This window comes from Tyto alba, unplaced genomic scaffold, assembly GCF_018691265.1.
Source record: "Tyto alba isolate M040663 unplaced genomic scaffold, T.alba_DEE_v4.0 Super-Scaffold_16, whole genome shotgun sequence".
NCBI lineage: Eukaryota > Metazoa > Chordata > Aves > Strigiformes > Tytonidae > Tyto > Tyto alba.
In genome coordinates, this window is record NW_024881278.1 from 20,558,055 (window position 1) to 20,568,291 (window position 10,237).

Sequence of the window (10,237 nt, forward strand, 5' to 3'; positions counted from 1 at the left end):
GGGCCCCCGGCGCAAGACAAGGGCCGGGGCCGGACCGCGGCTGCTCTCGCCGACCCGGGATTGAGAGGAGGGAAGTAGAGGAGGGGACCCCGTTTCTCCCCTCCCCCTTACCTGAGGAGGGCTCCGCCGCCGGGAGCGGGAGGAGCCAGTCGCAGGTCCAAGCGGGCCGACCCGAGGCTCCAGCCCCGCGGCGGGACCCCGGCGCGGTGCAGCTCCACGACAAGACACCCGCCCCACGGAAGCCCCAGCCCCGCCCGCCCTCCGCGGCCACCCACCGCGGCGGGCGGGCGGGCGGGAGCGGGGCGGAGCTCCCCGCCCCTGCGCGCCCTCCCCCGGCCGCCGGGCGGCGCCGCAGTTCTCCGCGCCGCCAGCGCCGCGGCCTGCGCCGGCCCCGCCGGGCCGGCCCCTGCGGCCGCCGGGCCTCCCGCCGAGCGGGGGCTTGCGAAGGCCCCGCGGCGGCCCGGCCGGTGCGTGGCGGTGAAGAGCTGCGGTTGTTGTTGGGGCACGAAACGTTCGTGAAATCGTTCCGGTCTTGTGTTTCCGTAGCATTTATTAAGACCCGACTGCGGCCGCAGGCACCGGCGCGGCTGAGGGGTCAGGGGAGAGTAGCGCTTGTATACGGGCGCCTTGGGAAGAGGGTGCCATCTTCGGGGTGTTAGGGGAGCCGGGCAAGCCGCGGGGGTGGTGCTGGGAGACGGTCAAATGCTGCAAGGAAGAGTGAAAACACAGACGTCTTCAATGTAGCAAAAAGTTGAGGCCTCCGAAAAGTTGTTCGAGGAGATGTGCAAATTAACAGTGAAGTAAAAGTGTAGGATTGTATTCAGACCGAAAGGGTGTCCATAACAGCCTCTCACAGACTTCTACTCATGGAGTGCAAGGTAGACTGATGCGGGGCCGCTGTTTTTACAGGCAGCTCGATGTAACTTGAGAAAAGAGCAGGTCTGAAGAGCACTGCCGAAGCGGGAAGGTGGGGCTGGAAGTGCTGGTGCTGACATCCACCTCATGGATCGAGCTGCTTCTCAGCAAGGGGAGGGGGTTCCCTCCTCCTCACGCTTCGGATGCAGTTCACTGCTCTTAGTGTTAAAAACACACTGACTTTCCAGCCCTGAAGGTTTGGGCAATTTATGCTCATCTGGTCTTGCACCACGTGACTTTTATCCCTCTGTTGTTGACATCAGTGATGTCATTTTTTAATGGGGGAAACATTTCATATTCTTTTGGATGTTGTCTTGCTGCATCTTTAAGTTCCTCTTACAACATAGTATTTCAGTTCCCCTAATCACACTGAGGCCTTCTTTACATATTCAAATTCCCGTTTCCTGATCCTTGAAAGGCAGGCTTGTGTCTGATGCTCCAGGTGAAGTCTCACCAGTACAAGGGGTTGTCTTCCCCATCTGAACTAGGCATGCATCTCCTGGTGTCTCCAAGAACCATATCTGACTGTCAGAACCACGTGATGGTGGTCGTCAATCATTTTGCCTTTTGCCTCCAGTTTTTCTTCCCTTCTCTCTTTGCCAGGAAATGACTCACCTTCAGTTTACAGTGTCAATTTTGATTGCCCCTAGATGTAAGACACTGCATTTGCTCTGTGAAACTTCTGTAAAATCTCAAGGTCAGGTACATTTTCCTCTGTGATACCCAGATCCTCTTCTCTGCTGACAGTGCTTCCCCAATTTTTGCCCTCACCAGGTTAGTCAGTACCTTCCCCCCAAAAAACATAGGACACCTGCATAACAGCACCAGGACAACAGCTGTCCTGAATTTGTAAAAACTCCCACCGCACTACAGCCAAGTTGTGGCCACTAAGGGTCAGCAGAGCTTATATTTTCCTGCAGTTTTGTGGTTTTTGGTCAGGAGCATGAAGTCTGAACAGGCAGCAGGCCCTCTAGGTGGCTGCATAACACAAACAGTATGCATGCAGGAGTGGTACTGCAGCTTCAAAAAGGGAAGAGGTGTAACAAGTTACAGCTTTTACATCAGGTTACACTGAAAAGGACATCTTTAGTTACATGGTGACATTCATGAGCCCATGTATGCTCTGTGACCAGGTGAGCAGCTGCCCTCCTGCAAAGGTCACTGGCAAGCCCATGGAACAGGAGCACTAACAAACTCTGACAGCAGTCCCAGCTGGAAAATCTCACTGCCTGGACTTCCGCATTTCAGATGATTGGCTTTTTTTCCCCACCCTTATTCAAATGATTTTATATAGTAAAACATAACAAGAATCTCAGTGAATGGCTTTGCAAGACTAGCTGTAAACTAAGCTGCTGACCATCACTGGCACAAACACCTACACATCAACACAGCCCTCACTATTTTAGATGGCACAAATAAAAGCGAGTTCTGCTGCTGCTATAGTCACTGACAGGCAGCAGAGAACCCTGAGAGCAAAAACCCTAGAAAAGCAGCAGCAGAAAGCCCCAATTCTCACTTGATCAGCAAGGAGGTAAAGTTTTTTAAACATCACTTGCCCTGTGTCCCAACAGCTGCTCAGGCCTGGCAGCCTCTTCAAGTCATCTGCCCTTTGGGAAAAAAGTGGTGTGATGCTGCATACACATGCAGCAGGCTTCTCCAAGGCCAAGATAAGCAATCCGCCTTGGGCAGAATGATGATTTGCGATGGTAGAGGTGTTTCTCTGTGACAAATCTGGAGTGTCACTTCTGCTTGAAGGTTTGCACCACTCTTCCTCAGCGCCAGAATGGCTACAGAGTGCAAAGGCAACAACCTGCCAAAGAGGCCCATGTCTGTCTTCACTACTGGGAACCAGCAGGAAAGCATCCAGTCCCCACCACGGCCTTGATGAACAGTGAAGGATGCAGTGCCAGCCTCTGGCAGATCAGTTCAAGCACCACTAGAAGAGAGTCCGTCTCTAGCAATGTTCATGTCCCCTTTTTTTATTTCTATCTCTTCTGAAGCTGGTATAGCACCTGAATTGGAAGCGTTGGGTTTTGACTGTAAAGTTCAAATGCTGTTTGGTGAGACTCTACCTTTCTTATGTGACCAGCCATAGAAACTTAAGCAAATGATTCCAGAATCAAGGACAGAGGTAACAGGAGGCCGTTTAAAAGGGCCCTTACTATTGCCTTTCTGTGCAAGTTCTTCCTATTGTGAGTTCCTTACAGAACTCTCCATTTCTAGGGCCTTATCATGATCACAGGGACGAGACGGGGTAGGGGTGTAAAAGGCAATGAGGTAGGCAACTGTGGCATTTTGCAGCTAGGAAAGCAAACCAAAGCTCATGTTTTTGAGGAAACTCTTTTTTTCCAACTTGCCATTTGTTTTGCATGCTGTTAAGAGGTCAAAATGAGTATTTACGAAACCAGCAATAGAGTCCTCAGGCAGACTAAAGCATAGGGCTTCTCACTGCTTTTCTGAATATAAAGTCCCCCTGGAAACTGCAAGCAGTGCCCTCGAGCTTTATCCAACAGGTTGATATCTCACAGCACTGAGCCAAGCCTCTTGTTTTCATTCGCCCTCTGGAAATCACACAGTAATGCCCCCTGCATGCAACATCTGAATGATGGGGCATGATCAGCACCCACTGGGAGTCTGCAGGTGAGAAATTCAGCAGCAGACAGGAGGATGAGCCATGTATATTTAGAATTCATAAGTATGACAAGAAATCTCCATGTAGCAAAACAGCAGTATTAAAATGGGGAGAGTCAGAAATATAAAAGGTGTGGTATTTACGAAGAGAGCCAAGTGAGTCTTCCAGTAGCCAAGTTAAATATGACACAACTGAGGTTAATGTGAACCCTCCCTCCAGAGAACTCAGGCACGGAGTTATGGGCTCAAGGGAGACAACGTGCAAGTTTGCCCTTTTTGTCTTGTTTGGCTTGGCTTAATGAAAAGCGAACATTACACTGAGCTGGTCAGCATTGCAGATAGACCCACCTTTACAAGTTCCTCTCTCCTCTGACCCCCAACCCTGAAACTGGCTTTGTGAAGTGCCAGGCATTTTTTTCCCCATCACTTTTAGCCATATCTATTTAGTCATTGTTTATAAAGAAATCCTTGCAATTGCAAAGTTAGTATTTCTTTGCAAGCAGATACAATAATTTTCCTGGCTTCCTTTTAATGAATCCCTTGCATCTCTGAGAACTTGTTTTATGCTCTGAAGCTGGAAAATTACCATCATGCTTCTGACTGTGGATTCATAAAATTACTTTTGGAAAAAATACAGTAAATTAATACAGTATTGTAACTAAGCAGCTCACTGTTGGATTCATGCTGAACAACGCAGAGGCTTCCTCATCAATACGCTACCTGCTTTGCCTAACTAAAGCCCTGAAAACCACGGCTCCTGGTCAGAGCCTTTTAACGGTTCTTTACTGATTACCCAGTCTTCTCTTCAATGAAAGCAGTCATACAGCCCTGGTCTCACCGTGGATGTAGAGTGCACTTGTGTACAGTTACCGTAGCTGGGGTGAGGTTCAACTGTGCTACCTTGATCGTGTCTGAGTCTTAGTTAATCATGCTTAAGTCTTAGTTTCTAAGTAGACAGCTATTAAACACAAGGGGTTTTGTTCTTTTTCCCTTCCCTTATAAGTTGTTGAGCTTTAGGTGTGAAACAATAGGAGATAATGGGGTGGTGAGTCAATGGGATGGTGAGTCAGCTCCCAAGTACCTTAGCCATCATATTGAAACCTTCCATGATTCCTAGCAAGGAAGTGGGTAATCCACTACTGGAGTATTTAAACATCTCAGTATGTCAGTATCTCAGTCATCCTTGGGCAGAATGGATAGTCCAGTCCAAACACAGGAGAAGGGATTCTTCAGAAAAATCCCTACTTCAGGTATTGTTTTTCTTACCATTTTTAAGTAATAATGGAATGAAATTCAGAAAGAAAGGGCCAGATCAGATCCTGTTTACTCCATTATAATTTACATTATTACAAATGATGGCAAGACTCCCAGCTGACCTCCAACAGGGCAAGTAGCTGACAAAATGTAAGTGATCCAAAAAGTGTTTTAAATTTAGTTATACTGAAGTTGTAAATCAAATGCAAATCTTATTCTATCATACCATATTATACACATATTTTTCAGTGGCTTAAGTTACTCCTATCTGTACACACCTATATTTACTCCATAGCTATATTCCTGAAAACATTGCCTTTTTATTCAGTTCAGTGAATGTAATAAATGTATAAAAAAGTACATCTCAGATTACTATATTATAATTGACAAAAAAAAATATTCAGACAGAATGGCCTCTCTCAATGCATACTGAGCACATTTTCTGAACTCTCCATCTCTTTACACTGCTTTGCGATATGAACAGCCAGTAAAGGATCATTCCAGCTACCACAACCACTTGTATTTTACTGATTTATCCCTTACTTCATATTGTTTGCCATAGCCTTATGAAAGAGTGGGAATACATTCCAGGTTGATTATTTCTATTTGGCAGAATATTTTTCTTTTGTCTTTTTAAACTCTGTGAAACTAAGAGGAATCAGTGGAGCTGACTGTTCACATCACAAATGGAGCCAATACAGCCCTGTCGAATAGGAAGCTGTTCATACAAAAACCAGCAGAGGACTCAGAAACTTCTCCCTCACAGCAAACAGGCAAAGATACAGACCTCGGTCATTTATGTCAACTCTCTGGTCGAAATATTATTTCTTACAAACATTTCTAGGTGGATTGGATACATTCTGATATCTTTTATGAATGGATTTTTCTACATCTTAGTTTCATGATCAATGCCAATATTTCCCTTATTGTTCAGGCTGCCCTCTCTTCAGGGACTGTCTTTTTATTCCATGAGTGTGTGGGGCCTAGTCAATGATGCCTTAATTGCCAATTGTTCTTTCTAAGCTCTACCACAATGCAGATATTAAAAATTCACTGAATACTCAAGTTAGTGTAATTATATTTGTGGCCACAGTCATACATGCTCCTTGGCTACCTGCTGCATTTGTGGCCTTAGGGCTACAGGGTCCCATTCCCTTTACACATATGCACACTTAGATCAGACCACACCTGACTCTACATTGTGCTGTAAATAAAAAGCTTATAGCTGATTTCCTACCCAAATACATGGATGATGTCTTAAAAACTAAGGTAACATTACATTACTGGTCAGGAGGAGACTTCCTCTAAAGATATTTCAGAAAACAAATGCTTTTGTATGTTTTATCTGAGAAATTTTCTTGCTCTGTGCATTGACTTCCCCCTAGTTTGTCTCCACTCTGTGTTTCTCTTTTCTGTGAAGAGAGGGTAGTACTCCAGGATGGGCTTCCCAGTCATAAAAAAACCTGACTTTAGGATGCAGACATCTTCTATTTTGCTTTTGTGTTTATGTAACAGGCCATAAATGTATATAAATGATAAGAAGTGCTCTGTCATACTTGAACCATTTTTTAGATTGTTCTTGGAATTATGCCTTTCAATAGGAAGAAGAATTCAAAAGCTCTCTTGATGCCTGTGCAAAATGCCAGCAACACCTCACCCTTTGCAGATAATCTCGTCCAATAACGTTGCTAAAATATTAGCAAAAATTGGATTTAACTCATAAATATTTACAGCTATTTGAAATGCCAAAATTTTGCTCCACAACTAGCACAAACCAACTGACTAACATTGTGTACAGTAAAAAAGTGGGTCATTGCCAACTGTGGCTTATAACTGCAACATGATTTGCAAATACACTGAATTGCTGCCTCAGGACAAGGTGCTGCTTTCAGTGCACAATGTCTTCATTGACTACTGTAGATTTGGAATAGGTTTCAAACCTCACATCCACACTGCCATAATCCTTCTGCCCTATTTAGTCCGAGTTGATAGCTTTTCACTGGTAAATGAGAAGAGGATTCACCTCTTTAAAACAGCACTTTGACATGGAAAATGAACTAAGGACCAGCCCATCCAAATGATGCAAGCCCTACAAGACAGATCATCCTCTAGGCTGCCTGGAGGAGACAACTGAGTGTCATCATCTCTGGACAGTGGTTTACACAGTTGAGTCAATGGACATTTAGTGCAAAATACAATGACAATTGTATGGAAGACTGAAAACCAAAAAAATCCTTTCTCTTTTGAGTGTCCCAGATATTAGGTACAGCACCATGCTTGCATGTTTTTTCTCTTTTTGGCCCCAGGTATCCTGCACTCTTTTTATGTCAGGTGATAGCCCTTCCATGGAAAAGTGGAGAGCTCTCTTTCCCTACCACACTGTTTGTCACAAACTCACTTCTGTTACAGAGACAGGTGGAAAGTCTGAGGCTGAAGAGAATACAAGATCTGTCACTCTCACATCCTGAGGTTTGCTCTGAGCTTTAGGCTGTGCCAAGGGGGGGCTAACCATTTGTATTTTAAACAGAAAGTGGTGATGGCTGCCTTGAGGGTGTGGAGATAGGAACCTGCTCTGTCTGCTGGCGCAAAGGTACTCCTAGCAGCCCTTTGGGAGCACAGGGGGACCGTCACTGAACTCAGAGATGCCCTTCAAATTTTCACAGTGCTGCCTGGCATACAGGGAGTCTCCACAAGAAATAAAGCAAAGCTCCAGGTGCCTGAAGATATTTTGTGTCAAACAGAGAAATCTTAGAGCATTTCAGCACCACTCGCATTAAGTGGCAGTGTTCAGCTAGGTACCTCCAGTTTACCCAATTTCTGGTTTAGATGTTTGCCCTTCTTTGGAATTAGCCCATCATTCACCTGTTTGTTCACAGCCTTTTCTCCAGAAGGGAGTTTCTAGAGGAAGGGTTAGACAATAGACCTGGGTCAACTTGCCTCAACATTCAGAGTTGTGGGCGGTACATAGAGAGGCTAAAAAATAAGGGTCTTGCATTCCACTTGTGGTTGAAATTGCTTTTTCTTTTATAGTGTGGCATTTGAGAAGACTCTGCCTTCTGATGCCATTTTTTGCTACTCCAGTGGTCTGCTTTGTTCTGCTCCAGACTTGCTGTCACCTTACCTACAGCTACTTTGCAACACAGAAGAAAGACACTTGAGCTGCAGGTCTGCTGCTGACCTACACTCAGAGGCAACTGCATTTCTAGTATGACCCTCCACTGAGTTGTCAGTTTGGTTTCAGCTGAAACACTCTGTGGATATTTTGAGTAAAATATTCTGAACAATATCGCTCTTCACCATTTCTACTGCAACATTCTTACCACAAGGAAACAGTGGGGAGCATTTTTGGTTTCCACTTTCTATATCTTTTTCTAAGGAAATGCTATTGTGGATTGCTCTAAAAACACAGTTGTAGGTCCCGCGGTATGATTTGAGCATTTAATCTGTCCCGATTACTTTATAACAGAGTGCAGAACACCATTCTTATGAGCTGTTTGTATTAAATCTCATGCTTAAAATGCACTTTTTATCATCAAAGAGTTTTCCAAGCATTAATTTTCCAACATCTTGTAAAATTACTCCGCAAAACAAAGTGATATTGTCACCATTTTACAGATAAAGAAATTGAGGTGAAGAGATCAAGTGATTTACCCGAAGTCTTGGAAAGAATCATAGTCAGAGCCAGGACTGGGAGTTTCAGGTTTTGTCTTGTGCTCAGAACAACACTTCATGCTTCCCCTCTATAAAGACCAACTATTGCCAACAATAGCCTGACTTTATCATCCTTCAGGGCATGCTGCAAGGCACATTTGCTTTCCAGAACTGAGAGAAGCTGGGAGAGTGGCTCTGGTGAGAAAGCCAAGCAAGCCTTCAGCTAGTGGGTTATTAATGCCTGGGCGATGCCTTCTCTTGGAGTAGTCTATTTGGATGATTGTGTTTTAAGAATGTGCTGGAAAGTGCTTTGAGAAAAGTGTTCCTTTTTAACTAATGAATGTTTACAGGGAATAAATATGTTAAAATAATGCATCAGTATTCTTCACATCAATACCTCCTCTCGTTTATGTCCATTTTCTGAAACGGGGGAATCAACAGAAAAGAGGCAGATGAAACAACTGTAAGTATGACATATACCTTCTTGAAGGGCATAAATGAAGAAATTGCTAAGTTATTATAGCTTGAAAGCAAGTAATTTTTTTGATATTTTCTGAAGAGTGGAGAAAATAAGTAGAGAGGTATGATATTATGGTAAAAACTGCTTCAGGAGGGTACTTATGTTCCCCTTCTGAGATGCCTGCTATCTGTGATTCCTCAAAACATTATTGTAAAGATGAAAAACATTCACTACAGCCTCAGAAGAATTTAAAAATTTGCACAATGTTTCAAGAGAATAAATGTGACCTATTAGCAAAGAATACTTTTCAACAGTAATTTTCAACAAATTGGTTTGTTTTCCACTACTGTATAACATCAGCATCTTGTCTTTTTCATTAGAACAAGTCAATTTTTGAGGCTCTGAGTGGAGAAAAAAAAAAAAAAACAAAACAAAGAAAGAACAACATAATTGTTAAAAGCAGCTTAAGTGCACACAGCACAAATTTTGATAATTTTCTCCTCTGTTAACATTTTTATTCATGGTATTGCTCTTTCTGTGGAAGAAACCAGCAAAATCTGGTTTACTACTAATACCTTTTTCTAGTGTCCTCTGAATCCCAGGTGTTTAGTCACAAACTGTGCAGGAGCAAATGTTGTCCATTTCCAAATGACCTTTTTTGACTCCCATTCAAATATCTGCAGCCACTTAAACCTCTCCTGCTTGACAGTGCACACACTCACACAAACAGGACATTTCTCTCTATTCATCTTGCTTAAAAAACACGTTTGAACTTGTGTGTTAAAAAAAAATTCATGTAGACTTAGCTATGGGATACCTGTATCTTTGGTGTGGCCTGCAGCATATTTTCTGTTAACAGCACACGGAATAGGTGCAGTGAAGTTTTTAAAATTAGGATAGGATAATGCCACTTTCCCAGGGCAATGCAGTTCTTTTCTAACATTGTTTTAGGAGTTGGCTGACAACATGTATTGGCCATGTAGCAATTCAAGTGTCTGAATCAGAGAATCTCAAAGTGCCAGTCTCTCGTACCTTACTTACTCTAGACAGTAACTGTATTAGAAAGTTAGATTGAGACTCTCCTGAAAAGGGATGTAGATCAAAAGGAAAAGCAATGATTCCAGCTTTGATGGGTAACACTAGCTGTAACACAGAACAACTCACAGAGGACACAGCAGCAGTCCACAGATCCAGACCTGGTACCCACAGAGACAAACTCCAAGGCCGGGAGTAAAATGAGCTACTGAGAAGCCCTGAAGCTGAGGAGAAGCCCTGAGGCTGAGGGAGAGTAGATAGCAGGAGCCAGTGGCCACGGGGCAGGGAAGC

General features: G+C 44.0%; 1 protein-coding gene across 3 annotated transcripts in view; it reads right to left on the reverse strand.

Annotated features, from left to right (window-relative positions):
* The window catches only part of HHAT (hedgehog acyltransferase), a 159,457-nt gene extending 159,215 nt beyond the window's left edge, over positions 1-242 (reverse strand). For 2 of the 3 annotated variants that reach the window (XM_042789828.1, XM_042789827.1), the window contains exon 1: positions 112-242. The gene's annotated coding sequence lies outside the window, so the exon portion shown is untranslated. The remainder of the gene's footprint in view (positions 1-111) is intronic. The other variant, XM_042789826.1, reaches the window with a different exon arrangement.
* Positions 243-10,237: the final 9,995 nt, after the last annotated feature.